Here is a 16,165-nt window from a genome sequence, read left to right on the forward strand (position 1 = left end):
AGTACTCGGTAGCGCATAATCTTTACTGCAATATCAGGTAGAGCGTATTATCCTTAACCGTAGTACAAATTAACTGAAAACTGAAACTTAACTATTCTTGAAATACACAACTATATTCAAGATGAAACGTGACTGAAATACGAAATGACAAAATTTCTGACATCACATAACATGACTTGAACGTAACTCGAGATACATGATTTAGTTGAGATAGAAACATTTCATAACATAACATAACATGTAACATACAACATTTCATAATCTAGCATAACATGTAAGAAACTATATTTCGTAACATGACATAACATGTAACAGTGAATATTATATGACATGACATACATATAACAGATGGCATACATAAGGTAACATACTTGCAACAGATAGCAATAAAAAATATAATATATTATGTAACAGATAAGTATTATGTGACAGAATAATTCATATAACAGATAAATATGTAATGACATGGCATGGCATATAGGACAACATACAAACATAAATTTTAGTTCCCTTACCCATCACACATACACAGTAAACTGATAATAAGTTAAAAGCTAACTTATCTCAATCGTCGCATTCTACGAAAAGAAAGTGCAAAACACGAGTAATTGTAAGAGAGTATTTAAAAGTTAGAAACTTAATTACTAATAATTAGAAACATGGAAAAAAATTTTACGTCCTAACTCAAAACAATTTTACCCCTAATTTAAAGATTTCACATTCTAGCTCAAAACAAATTTCCAAAATTTACGTGAGATCAACTCAACAAATTTTAAAACAATTTCCAACTATGGGAAACTCACTATAACCGAAACATTCATAAGTCATTTCTCTTATTTTTGTTGGAATTTCTTCCAACTTCAAAACTCATGATTAAATCAAAATTTTGTAACAAAGATATTCCTATCCTAAGTTTAAAACCATATTTAAAACATTCATTAAGAAAAAGTTAATCATCAACACCAAAATTTTTATAAAAAGACCCAAACTTTTTAAGAAATAGCAAACTCTTGAATCACAAGCTTTGACACTAAATCAAAACATCTCCAAAAATTCTAAAAAATCAAATCTTACTTTTAACATATTCATAACATCATTATAAGATTAACCATACTTTAAATTATCAAACAAAAGTTTCAAAAAATCACAAAATAAGATTTGGAGTTTTTGGTTTTACACTTAGTCCAAAAATATAAACTTTTTTCTTAACTAACTTTGATCAATCTCTTGATCCATGTCTTAAAAATATGAGATATTTAAACTAAAATATCACATGGTTTAAATGTGTTCTAGAGAAGATCCAACCATCAAACTTAAAATCATATGGCTAAAAATTAATAAAACATGAATCTAACACAAAAATCAAATCTTAGGCCTAATCAAAATCCTCTTATATCGAAAAATCATATTTTTGAAACTAATACTAAATATTTTCAAAACAATATCCTAACATGCATATAAGAGGTTTAGGATCATCACATAAAAATATCAAAGCATTTGGAGTAAGATTAAACCACGAAATATTCAAACTTTCTCAAAATAAAAACTATTTTTCCACTTCCAGTTTCAAGTTTCTAGATATAAGGAAATCTATTATCAAAAGCTTTAGTCACGCAGCAAAACCTCAATAAACATTCATAAACACATGCTAAAACACTCCATAAATTTTTTAGACCAAGATATGTCCATTAGCTTGATCAAAAATTTCAAAACATAACATATTCTCTAGGTTCACGTTTAGAATGACATTTTTATGGTTAAAAATACTTTTAACTAATCAAATGACTATGGAATGAGATAAATAAGATATCCATAGAAACTCAACTCAAATATGAACAACTATTATGAAGGATTCATCATGAGAAAATACTAACAAAAGGGTCGAAACTCTCCATCCATGAAGACACAGAAATCTGCTGCCAAGAGAGTTCTTTTAGGTTTCTCTCTAAGAATGGGGTGAAGAAGTGATGAAAGAGAGTAAAATGTGTCTTGCACAACTTTAGACCTCTGGAGGGGAAATGTATGGGCTTGAATGACTCTTGATTAGAGGAGGCTATGTCACATAAAGTGGAGAATAGTGAGGAGCAATGATTGCCTCTTGCAGTTGCAGCTATGAGCTATGGAGGGTGACTTGGTATATTTATCTTTCACATCAAGGTACTATTGGGTGTAGCCAAGGGCAGTGGATGGTCTGCCATGTGGGAGAGGAAACTTCTTCTAGAAGATATGCCATGGTGGCCAAATTTGTGGGCTTCAACTAAGTGGGCTTCAATTTGGGAAGGGGGTTTGGTTAGGGTTTGAGATGCTATCAATCCTAAATTCAATTTTTCTTGATCCAATCAAATTTTCAATGCTTAAAAGATTAGATAATAATGTCATAATAAGGATTTGATGAATTAATAGCATGTATAAATGATTTAATCAAGTGATTAAACATAATGTTAGAAATTAGATTAAAAAGGGTTGGAGGCCAACTTTAGGGTTTGGGGAAGCCCTCGGTTTCAACTAAATTTTTGGGGTTTTAATTGGATTCCAACAATTTGGAATTTCACTAGAGTTGAAACCCTATTTGGTTTGGCACAATTTGGTTGATCAAATGGAAGAATAATGTTTTGTTTAGGTGGCATGATCTCATACATTGATTCATTCACAATTCATCTTATGGTTTCTCTTTGTACCAAGTGACCAAAACTATTCACCAAGTATGGCTAAGATCTTTTCAAGTGTCTAAATAAAACTTCTTACACCTAATTTAGACATTTCAAGCTGTGATTTTGAAAACACTGCACTAGGTGTTACTATTGAGGTTACTATTCACTCTGGGAAAGTGGAAAATAAACTTTGAACTGAAAAATTAAATATTCATACAAACCTAATTTTGAAATTAATTTATCAAAATTCCACCCTGAAATGCCTCAAAAAAAGCAAAACGAGTTTCAAACAAGCATACGTCCAAAAATTGAAAATGAGATTATTGTGCCATAAAATTCTAAATAATCAACTCAGTCAATTGACGGAGACCATAACGTATTTTGAAACCTCTAACTATCTCAAATAAATAAAATCACACTTCTGGCATTACAATAAGTGATAATACTAACTATGATGACAGATTATAATATATGTGATTAGTCGATTTGTGAAAACTTACGGAGTTTTCACGAGGTTCCTAAATCCTATAGACATTCTACCATTGAATTTCTAACAGGCTGTTACAGTATGGCTAGGGACAAAGCATCAGGTTCAGATGTTTCTCGATGTGATTATTTCAAGCTTGTTGGGAGATTGTGAAGTGTGATGTTTTACAGATTTTTCTTCAATTCCACTCTTTCAAAAAGCTTGAGAAATGCCTTGATGTGATGTTCATTGCTCTCATATCGAAGAAGCAGGGGGTTATGGAAGTTGAGGACTTTCGTCCTATACGCCGAGTGAGTGGGATATACAAGATTATATCAAAGGTTCTTGCTAATCGGTTACGCTTGGTAATGGAAAAAATTATTTCTAAGCCTTAAAATGCCTTTGTGTGGTGGAGACAAATTCTTGATTTAGTTCTCATTGCCAATGAATGTTTGGATCATAGGTTGAAGGAGGGAGATCTAGGTATTCTTTGTAAGTTGGACATGGAAAAAGTTTATGACCATGTAAATTGGGAGTTTCTCTTTTATTTGCTCAGGAGGTGTGGTTTTGGTAATTGGTGGATCTCATGGATGAGTCATTATGTTACCACTGTTCGCTTCTCAGTGCTAGTTAATGGCACCCGAGCCAGTTTCTTTAACAATTGACGTGGGCTGCGGTATGGGGATCCTTTGTCCCCTTTCCTCTTTGTGATTGTTATGGAGGCACTTGGTTTGATTGTGAAGGCTGCTGTTGAAGGAGGTCTCTTAGCCGATTTTTCGGTTGGTAATGGTACTAAGGGCTCTATCATAATCTCACATCTATTATTTGCATATGATACTCTTATCTTTTGCGAAGTGGTCCATGGTCAAATTCAAGCTTTACGAGCACTCTTGTTATGTTTTGAAGTCATGGCGAGGTTTAAGGTAAACCTTGGTAAGTTTGAGATGGTAGCAATGGGTGCGGTGCCTAGAATTAACAGGCTGGTGAATCTCTTGGGTTTTAAAGTGTCTTCTTAGCCCATAAAATATTTAGATCTTCCATTGGGGGCAACTTTTAAAGTAAGAGCTATTTGGGATGGGGTTATTGAGAAAGTAGAGAAAAGGTTGGCTGACTGGAAATGAATGTACTTATCGAAAGGGCGTCGCCTTACTCTGATTAAGAGCACTTTATCTAACCTTCCGACATAATTTTTTTAGGGTGGTATAGGGAGGAAACAAAATTCCATCTTATTAAGTGGAATAAAGTTTGCTCCCCAATCTCGTGTGGAGGTTTGGAGGTGCATAATTTGAGGATCTTCAATAAAGCTTTATTGGGGAAATGGCTTTGGAGGTATCATTTGGAGGGGGTTTCATTGTTGAATGAAGTTATTGACTCTCGATACGGAAGTGGTTGGTGGGGTTCTTGTTCCAACGTAGCGAGGGGGGGTATGGTGTGGGCTTGTGGAAATTTATTAGGAATGGTTGGTTGTGTTTTGAAACTACATCCACTTTGTAATTGGAGAGGGTACTAGAATTAGGTTTTGACATGATGTTTGGTGAGGAGAGCTTGCTCTTGAAAGGGTTTTCCCAACTCTCTACATCATTGCAACCAACATGGAGGCTGCTATGGTGGATCTACTTGCATTTTTTTATTGTTCTCATCAATGGAATATTCTTTTTAATAAGGATAATCATGATTGAGAATTGAATACCATTGCTGAATTTTTTATAGTGCTCTACTCCACAAGAAGTATAACGGCACAGGGGTATATGATACAGTGGAGGTCCAAAGGCATCAAGAAATTCACAGTTTATTACAAAATTTTGGAGTCATAAGGTAATGTACATTTCCCATGGAAAAGTATTTAGAGGTCTTGCGTGCTTTCCAAAGTAGCTTTTTTTGTATGGACAGCTACTCTTAGAACATTCTGACCATGAACAATTTAAGGAGGAGGGGACTCATTGTGATGAATTAGTGTTATTTGTGAAAAAAACATGGAGAATGAGTGGATACTTATCATTGCATTGTGAGGTAACAAGAACATTGTGGAATGAGATCTTTAGAAGAGTTGATGTTCCTTGGGCAATGCCATTGAGGGTGGTTGACTTGCTTGTTGGAAGGACATTTATGGCTATCCTTAGGTGGCAGCAGTATGGAAGATGATACTATTATGCATTATGTGGTGTGCTTAGTCAGAATGAAATGCACGGTATTTTGAAGATAGGGAGCGCACTATGGTGGAGTTTTAGAATTTCATTTTACACACTTTATTGCTATGATTTTCAGCAATTGTGCTTAATGGAACCACTGCCCATGACTTCTTTTATTTAATTTAGCACATCTAAAATGTTTTTAGGCTTTTCTTCTGTATACTTCCTGTATAAAGAGGCTTTGCCTATTTCATTCTCATTACTATAATTTTTCTTTTACCTATATAAAAAAAATAAAAAATTAAATGTTCATATTTGATTGTACGTTAATTAGCAATCATAAAGTGTAATTAAATGCAAATAACCATTATGAACCATTCACAACCATCATTAACAGTCAAGGTAACAACTTAAACAATCATTTAGTTTGGCTAACTGTTTGGAGTTGTGATAGGAATCTTAAAAATGGTTTAAATAATCTTAAATGCTCTTTAATTAAAAAATTAAGTTATTTGAGTGTTACATATTAAGGCATTTTTACTTTTAAATCAGCTAATAGGTACGTTTGAGGAAAATCATTATTTTGATATTATTCCTCAAACGTACTTTTTTCGGATAATACAGAATGTAATTCGAATTTTATAAATACTATCAATAGACGAAAATGCTTATATAATTTTTAGATTATTATAACTTTCAAACTTTTAAGAATATGGTCATAATTTTCAAAAATTCAAACAATCGTAATTTTTATATCAGAAATTATTTTTTAAATTTGTTTCCAAACAAACATAATATGTTGAAAAATGATTTAAACATATAGTTATCAAATAATAAAATTTTTTTTAATAGTATAACTTATTACTTAAGTTATAAGCTATCGGTTTTAAAACTATAAGCTATATTTTCTACCACAATCTCAAACATACATTGGTGCCTGCCTGACTTGAGTTTGAAAATCTAAAATACTTTTACTCATCTAAAAGCTACTTTCAAGAAAAAATAATATATATTTTTTGAAAGTGCTTTAAGCACTTAAAAAAAAAACTGAAAGTTAACTTTTTCAATTTTATTTTTATAAAATACTAAATTAAACCTTTTCGGCAGATAACTTTACATTTAGAAAACTACAATAACAAATTTAAAAGCGTTTTAAATACAATAAATAATATACTAAACAGTAAACTTCTTTTATAATAGAATTGCTTGTAGTAAACTCTACAATTAAAAGTACCATTATAAAAACTCTAGTTCTTACTCTCAAACAGTCCAAAGAAACTTAAATTGCAATATATAATACACACTCAGAGTAGAATTAAACAAACATGATTTCCTTCTAATTTGATCACCCTCTCCCAAAATTTCTGTCATAAGAAAATAAACCCTAAAACCCTAAGAAAATAAGTTTTTGTTTATTGCAAAATATAAAACTTATTGCTTTTGACAGAATTTCCAAAGGAATTTTAGGCCTAGCTATCACAATCAAACCATCTAAACTGCTGCATATATTCATTTCTAGTGATTTTAAATACCTTGCACATTCACTGCTATTATCGCATTTTTTTGCTCAAAGCAGCGATAAAAAAAATTTCGCTACTTAAAACACTTTAAACAGTGATTTTTTTCTTTGCTAATACTCCCAACATCGCTGTAACTATCCTCGTGCCTATAAAGATATATCGCTGAGAAATCTCAATTACAACATGATTTAAATCCTTGCAAATACTCTATAAATCACTGCAATTGATATTTGCTATTTCTAGCGAAAATTTAAAAATTGTTGGAAATGGTATTTTGCAGCGTAATATGAATGCTGTAAATATTACAAAGAGCACTGCAAATAGGAAAAAATTGTTGCAAATGTGATCATACATGTCTGAAAAATTGTTGTTAAAGTGTAATTGCAGCATTTAAAATCACTGCACTTACTATAAAAAGCGCTACAATTAATCTTCTAGTTCCAACGATTTATTTAAGAATTGTTGCAAATAATCTTTTGCAGCATAATATAAATGCTACAAATAGCACCAAAAGCGCTGAAAATAGAAAAAAACTGTTGCAAATATTCCCAATCAATTGGCCAATTGATTGGGAATATTGGTGGAGGTGTTTTAAGAAAAGCTATCACTACAAGAGATATGATTTTTTGAGACAAAAAATTTTGTCTCAAAAAATGGAAATTTCGTCCCTAAAAGTTTTGGGAGACGAAAAAATTTCGTCTCTATTTTGTCTCAAAAAGGCTGTCTCAGAAAGTTTTCGGAGACGAAAATTGATTTTCGTCTCCGAAAAGTATTTTTAGGGACGAAATTGGGCGGAACCGGTCGAAACCGTTCGAACGGGAAATTTTTTCTGAGACAAAAGAATGTCGTCTCAGAATCTAGTTCGAACGGAAATATTTTTGTTCGAACAACATGAAATGTTAATTCGAACCAATAACCATATCTGACCAAGTTTGTTCGAAGAAAAATATTAACTGTTCGAACAAATAATCTATTTACAGAAATCTTCTGTTCGAACGGACTTTTAGAAATGAATTTATTCGAACGAGTATTTAGTTGTTCGAACGAACGCATGGATTGTATTTCCCGGTAAGTTCGAATGGGTATATTTTTGTTCGAATGGGAATTTATTGGTTCGAATGGATATGTTTTTGTTCGAATGTATGCATAAATGGTAATTTACCATTCAAACGGCATTGATCAAACAAAATGAAATTGATACTAATACAAATTGTAATCTATATACATCAATTGTTCAAATGTTTACAAACATCGTAAATATAAAAGGCTATTAAAAAAAAAACAAATGAATTATGATTGTGGTGGTGGTGGTGGTATAGGGTTTTGGGACATCATTAATTGAAATTGTTCAAACATTTTTTGGTTATTTAATTGTAGCCTCTCTTCTAATCTTGCTTCTAAATCTGCTGCTTGATCTAATCGGGTCAACAACTCTTTTTCCTTCGATCTCAATCGTTCTATCTCAAGTGCAGCTTCCTCTAATTTTTTAGTGTTGTCGTCATTCGATCTGGCTTTAGAAGATGATGAAGATGTTGAGGATGGCTTCACGCAACGTCCTAAGCCCCTCAAATATCCAGAACGTGATCCAAGAACTTGAGAAAAGATTTGAGCATCGTTGACAGATGATTCATCAGATGGATCCGCAACAGTGTCTTTAAGAGATATCATCTTGTCCTGGAAAAAGAAAAACATTAAAATTAGTATATGTAACAAAAATATATTTAGACAATGAAATTAAATAAACTTAAACTTACATAATTTGCCTCTGCTTCAGGATTGCTCCAAACACCATCACGATTTTTATGTGCTTTAGCATACAATTGGGTCAGATCATAATCAGTAGGATTTTCTTCTTGCTGCAAAATGAAAATTAATATCATAATTTATACGAAAAAAGTGTATATATTAAGATTTATTGGAGACAATAAGAACTAACCATTTTTTTTGCCAAGCGATGAAAAGATCGAGAACCCGCGTGATGGTGTATCGTTAAATTTGATCTATTTGTTTTGTTCACTGTACTCCGTTTCTAAAAAAAAGAATTATAATTTTTATTTAATACATCTATTATATATTATTAAAAAAAAGATGGTAGCGAAATTACCTGATAAGCAGGATCTTCAAACAGATCACAAACTTTCTCCCATTCGTTTGGTGGCATTGCTTGGAATGGATTTTGACGCGCCTCTATCGTAGTACTGAACTTCTGGTAGTGTGCATGGCATCGACCTTTGTACCTCCGAAATGCATTCGACATGAGTTCTTCAATCGTTAGTCGATCCTCCCGCCGACCAAAATTTAGTTCAAACTCGTCCTTCAAAGAATTATAAACAATTAGTATAATTTCAAACATTCGCATTTAAGTAAAAATGTTATACAAAGTAACTTATTACCAGACAACGATTTTTGATGTGGTCTTTCACATCTTGGGGAACTTTAGCCCAGGATGATGTAGCCATCGGTGCATACGTGCGAGTAAGTGTACCAACATAAGAAGCAAGCCAAGCTGCCGAATCCCCAGAGCCACCGGTGTGATCATCAGATATATCAACTTTAATTTTACCCACTTTCCTTACTTTTTCTATGCAGACACCCCTCGTAATGCCTCTAACTCGGCGCTGGTTTACAACAGCTATATATACAAATGGCTTAGAATATATTTTAATTAAATTAATCTTATTTGAAAGATATACATTGAAAAAATACCTTGTTCTGGTTCTGTTGACGGTGGCCCACCATTGTTGGCAGGTGAAGCACAGGGGGATTCGCTAAGTGGTGGGGATGGCTCACGTGTTCTTTTGCGTTTAGGAGGCATATCTGTTTGAAATTACACAATATATTATTATTCGAACAAAATACATGAAATATTTTTATAAGAATTTTACCTACACAAATATCTGTTTGAAAATCATTCGGTATCAGTATTGCTGGACCAATCGCTCTCATCCTCAGTAGACATTTCAGTTGATTCATGTTCTTCCGACATGTCACCTTCAATTACTTCGGGTTGAACATCTTCTCTGCGCAATGGGACCATGTCATAATGGCTGAGATCAACAAATAGATTGATGCCTGATTCATTTTCTTGATATGCTTCTTCATGGTCTGGACTATCAACTTCTTCATGTGGTTTGTCTACCTCTGGAATATAATCATACACATTTCTCGGCGCAAATTTCTCGACTATTCTCCATGGATTTCCGAACTCCGGATCATCTAAATAAAAAACTTGATTTGCTTGGCATGCGAGAACAAATGGGTCGTCCTCATACCATTTGCGAGATGTATTGACACTTACAAAATATTTATCCTTACGCACTCCCAATCTAGGATTCGAGACATCCCACCAGTTACATTTAAATAACCAGACCATATATCCCCCCACATACTTTAATGCTATGATATTCTCCACAATTCCGTAAAAATCAATATTTTCATCCCCATGGCTTCCTTCGACAACAACCCCACAATTTTGAGTTTTCCTATATCGTTCTCTGTCTGCTGTGTGAAATCTATATCCACGCACCAAACATCCTGAATATTGGATAGCCCGCTTAGACGGACCACATGCCAAAGCATATACTTCTGGTGAGATTTCACCTGAATGTTCATTATATTTCGATGCAACCTACATAAATAAATTTTATTCTACTTATATCAATATCATATATAAATATGATGACACCTACAAATTAAATAAAGTTTAAAATACTTTCAAGCATAATTTTTTATACTATCAATACACACCGGACATGATTCACATTCTGCATATTGCTTCCAGAAGAGAACACAATCATTCTTACATGCATGGATGATATTATAATCAAATCCTAACCCTCGCTTCAATTTCTTCGCTTCATAAAAATTCCGAGGTACTACGTTATCCTCTGGCAGAGCCTCTTTAAATAATTCAAGCAGCATATCGATAGCCTTTGCAGAAATACGACAAATAGACTTTATATGGAGCAACCTGACAGTGAATGACAACTTGCTATGACGGGTACACCCTTCGTACAATTCTCGTTGTGCATTCTCCCACAATGATCCAAAGTCTTCATTTCTCCCAAATGACTGGGTAGATGTTCCTTCTCCAACCCTGGCACCAAATATACCAGCGCCAAGATCTCCTAACATTTTAGTCATATCTTCTCCATTATCATAACCATCATCAGAAATATCAACATTTATGTCCTCCGTGTCGATCTCGTTACATTCACCCATCTGGTTGGTGTGACTGCCAAATCTAACTCCTTGGGGAAATGGTTCTCCATGTAAAACCCAATCTGAATATTTACCATCAATTCCATTTACGAATAAATGATCCTCCACAACCGTCATATTATAAGAACTAAGGTTTTTGCACTTCTTGCATGGGCATCTTATAAATCCTCGACTATCAACACTCCCACAAGCAAATTCTAAGAAAGACTTCACCCCTTGTGCATATTGTATATAGTCTCGACCAAGTCTATCTCCCAACAACATCCAACTTTTATCCATCTATAAAGGAAAACCACAATCATGGGATAAACACTATCATTCAACTATTACAATACATGTGTTTAATTACCATGTACTTTTAAGGTAGTTGGTCCTATCCCATTCGAGAGACTATCATCTATATCGCATATATACTCAGTCTAAAACTCGTATGTTAGTTTAAATTTCGGCAGCATTTCCCTACAATTCTCCAAGTATGCTAGTCACGATAAGTCGTCGACCCTATTCATGAGCCGAGAAACTTATGAACTACATACTCGAAGAATGTAGAAAAATGTTAAACCAAAATTTAAATTGACTAACACAGGAGTTATAACTAAGTATATATGCCATATAGATGATAGAATCCCAAACTGTCCACTTTGGACAATTCAAGAGTTATACCCAAATATTCTTTAAGAGAATATTTGGCCACAACTCTCGAACGGGTCTAAGGTTTAACTGCATGTAAAATAACTACAAAATCCAAACACTTAGTAATAAACATAACAAGCATATGTCACAAATACATGAGAAGATTACATTACAAGTATACATGATGGGCCTTGAAATATTTAATACTTGAGTACTCAAATATCTTCACATATTTAATTATAATTTTTTAATTAAATATCTTATTATTATATTTGGAGTATTAAGCTATTTAATTAGTGTACTTAGATATAATTAATTATACATTAGGTATTAATCATCTTATTACTTGAGTACTTACTTATGTTCAAATATGTAATTATAATTTTTTAATTAAATATCTTATTATTATATTTGGAGTATTAAGCTATTTAATTAGTGTACTTAGATATAATTAATTATACATTAAGTATTAATCATCTTATTACTTGAGTACTTACTTATGTTCAAATATGTAATTATAATTTTTTAATTAAATATCTTATTATTATATTTGGAGTATTAAGCTATTTAATTAGTGTACTTAGATATAATTAATTATACATTAGGTATTAATCATCTTATTACTTGAGTACTTACTTATGTTCAAATATGTAATTATAATTTTTTAATTAAATATCTTATTATTATATTTGGAGTATTAAGCTATTTAATTAGTGTACTTAGATATAATTAATTATACATTAAGTATTAATCATCTTATTACTTGAGTACTTACTTATGTTCAAATATGTAATTATAATTTTTTAATTAAATATCTTATTATTATATTTGGAGTATTAAGCTATTTAATTAGTGTACTTAGATATAATTAATTATACATTAAGTATTAATCATCTTATTACTTGAGTACTTACTTATGTTCAAATATGTAATTATAATTTTTTAATTAAATATCTTATTATTATATTTGGAGTATTAAGCTATTTAATTAGTGTACTTAGATATAATTAATTATACATTAAGTATTAATCATCTTATTACTTGAGTACTCAAATATCTTCACATATTTAATTATAATTTTTTAATTAAATATCTTATTATTATATTTGGAGTATTAAGCTATTTAATTATCACTGCAAATAATAAGTATTTAATTCTGTGATACTGTTCGAACAAACACTCTATAAGTTCGAATGGAACGCTGGTGAAGTTATATTCTGTTCGAACAAATAAAAATTAATTCGAACGGTATTCAGAGCGTTCGAATTAAACCAACCCAGAAACCAGTCACGAAACAGAGCACAAAACTGATAAACAAAACACAATTTCTGCATTCATGATGCCATATTTCAATACAACAAACTCAAAACATCATGAATATCTCTAAATATGATTATTAAAAAACTTAGAAAACTAATAAAACTTACCTCTTGTACTAGCAATTCAAACTTTAGTCAATCCACAATACCTATATATACATAAAACACATTAAACTGTTGTTCTATCCCAACAAATAAATGCAAAAACTCTATAGATATTTGTAAACGAAAATCGAAATGAAAAATACAAAAAAACACAACTTACCTCTTGTCCTTCTCCTTTCTCTCTCAAGAATCTCTTCTCTCTCAACGCTTTCAAGCTCTCTCTCTCCACAACACTCTCTCATAGCCTCTGCCACGCTCTCTCTCCTTTTCTCAATCTTCAATCCGAGTGAAAAATGAAGTGAAAGGATCGGATTAATAATATGTGCATTTCAGTTCGAACTAAATTTTAATCAGTTCGAACGCGAAAGTCCAAATACCGCTAATTTTTCCCACAATTTTTTCGCGTTCGAATTAATATTTTTCCAGTTCGAACAGAAAAAGGAATATTCTCCAGCATATACTGATAACTTGGCGCGAATTTTCCCTCCAAACAAAAAAAATTCGTTCGAACATGAATTATCTCTATTCGAACTAACATTATATTAGTTCGAACAGATAATTAGATAAATATATAACTATACACATAATACACCCAATATTATTATGTGTATATGTAAAAATTATATAGACTATATAATACTAAGTGTCACTAATATCATAATACTAAGTTTCTTATCAATCTATAATATTAAGTATTTAAAATAGTATAATATTTTATTTACAATCACTAATAGTGTTATACTTATAAGTTAGTATCACTATAAGTATAATACTAAGTATCACTAATAGTATAATACTAAGTGATATTAAAGTATAGATACCATCAAAATATGAAAACTAATAATACTGTAATATTTTATAATATAGTCCAAGTACTTGGTTTATTATTAATATACAAACTAAACATATTAGAAATATGTTTTTTATACTAGTATAATTAATGCAATGTTTTACTATATACTTACTATATTTACTTTATAATGCAATACTTTAGACAATACTATTTTATACTCATCTAATCCATAATATATATACTATTACATATATATATACTAGATACTTACAATATATATAAGTAACTAGTATAAAACTCTATACTATCGATATATAGTTATCTAATATATATTATTATATATACTAGTGAGAAATTTGGCCATTAGTATTAGTATACTCTGTATTATATACTATTATTACTAATACTTCTCAATTGTTTTACCTCTTGTACTTATATATATATTTTTATGAAGTATTATATAATTCATTCGAACTTATACCCTTCTAGTTCGAACTTATACCCTTTTAGTTCGAACTAATTATACTTCCGTTCGAACGAAATCACGTTATTTAAGCCGCGAACCAGTTTCTTCCCCAGGAGATTTCGTGCCTCCTCTCATTCGAACTTTTCGATTTCCTCCGCCGTTAGCAGCCACAACGCCGCCACCAACTCCGACCAACTCCTCAAATCTCCTAGAACAAGAGGTATGGGTTAAATGTTAATTATTTTTATAATTTTTTTAGTTAGTTTTGGGGGGGTCGGATTTTGAATCAATCCGGCCCCATTTTGTTGTTTTGGGGGCAAATGACACAACTATAATCGGTAGAAATGATAGGGATTTACTCCTAAATCATTTCTACCGATTAAAATATTGGATTCCTTCATAAAAATGAATGTGTCGGTTCGGTTCTGAGTCGACTCAGCCATGTCTGTTTGGCTCAGGTCTGTTCGAATGAATACAAATTTCATTCGAATTGAAGTCAAGTCCATTCGAATTAAATTTATGTTAATTCGAATGGAATATAATTTTATTCGAATGGATTTTAGGCTAATTCGAATGGACATATCTGAGGTCATTCGAATGAAAATTATGTTCATTCGAATGAATTTAAATTTCATTCGAATGAATATAATTTAATTCGAATGGAATTAAAGGCCATTCGAATAAGCAGTTGTCAACCATGATAGCACAATATCATCATTCCTCTAATTCACTTTAATTAGATCACATATATCTTTTATACATCAACAGTATACTAATGGCAAGCAGCAGCGGAAGAAAACGTTCCAGACCCCAGACAGTAGAAAGTACCTCCGCATCTCCTTCTCAGCCGGCCGTCAGGCCTATACTAGTTGAGCGGGAGATCATTTTAGGTGACTTCCGTGACCTCACTTGGGAGGGGCGGAGCATACATCACATCATCACCGATCGTGGATGGACCCCGATCTGTCAACAGAGGGGCACAGCATATCCTGAGATGGTCGGTGAGTTTTACCGTGCCATGGGTGAGCAGCCTGGTGATGCTCTATGCTATAACTTAGTAGTCCGGGGAGTGAGTATTATATTCTCTCCTCGCGTTATTGCTGAGTTCCTAGATTTGCGGCGAGAGCCCGGTGCCTATCCTGCAGCAGCAGCAGCGAGATCAGCGACTGCACCATCTGGAGAGGACACTACAGTCGCATCCTCATCGCCAGTGCCGGATAGACAGACCGCAGAGCTGGATGCTAGCTCGGATGATAGCGAGAGCGGTGATGAGGTACCTAATGATGGTCTCACAGACGATCAGGTTCGTGACCTAGTGCGAGACCCTGAGGCTCCTCCATATGATGGCGGTAAAGTGATCCGACAGGCCGACTGTATAGCATTTTTCAGAATGCTTAATTTGATTGTTGGGTATAACATTGATCCGAAAAAACACAAGACTGATTTCAGGATCGAGCGGGCCAGATTTTTGTTACGGTTAGCACAGGGGGAGCCGATTGATCTGGCATTATATTTCTTCCTCCGCATTCGCACAGAGTCACACTATTCGGGTGGAGGTAGTCTACCATTTGCGCTTTTGATATCTAACCTCTTACTCCATTCAGGGGTTGCAGTGACTTTGACTGAGCGGAGGTCGCCACAGATGGGGCCCGTTAACAAGATCACATTCAGTAAGAGCAAGGGTCACTTGTCGAAGACTCGTCCAGTCCTACAGGATCAGCCTCCGCCTACTGATCCAGCTTCTACTGCTGCTGCCCCTATTGAGAGACACCCTGCTGGGGCTACTCCAGATGAGGTACGAGCTATATTGGCGGACCACCGCGACATTTTATTGAGGGACTTCATTCAGCCCATGATGGAGA

The sequence above is a fragment of the Carya illinoinensis genome, chromosome 3 (assembly GCF_018687715.1).
Source record: "Carya illinoinensis cultivar Pawnee chromosome 3, C.illinoinensisPawnee_v1, whole genome shotgun sequence".
Classification (NCBI taxonomy): Eukaryota; Viridiplantae; Streptophyta; class Magnoliopsida; order Fagales; family Juglandaceae; genus Carya; species Carya illinoinensis.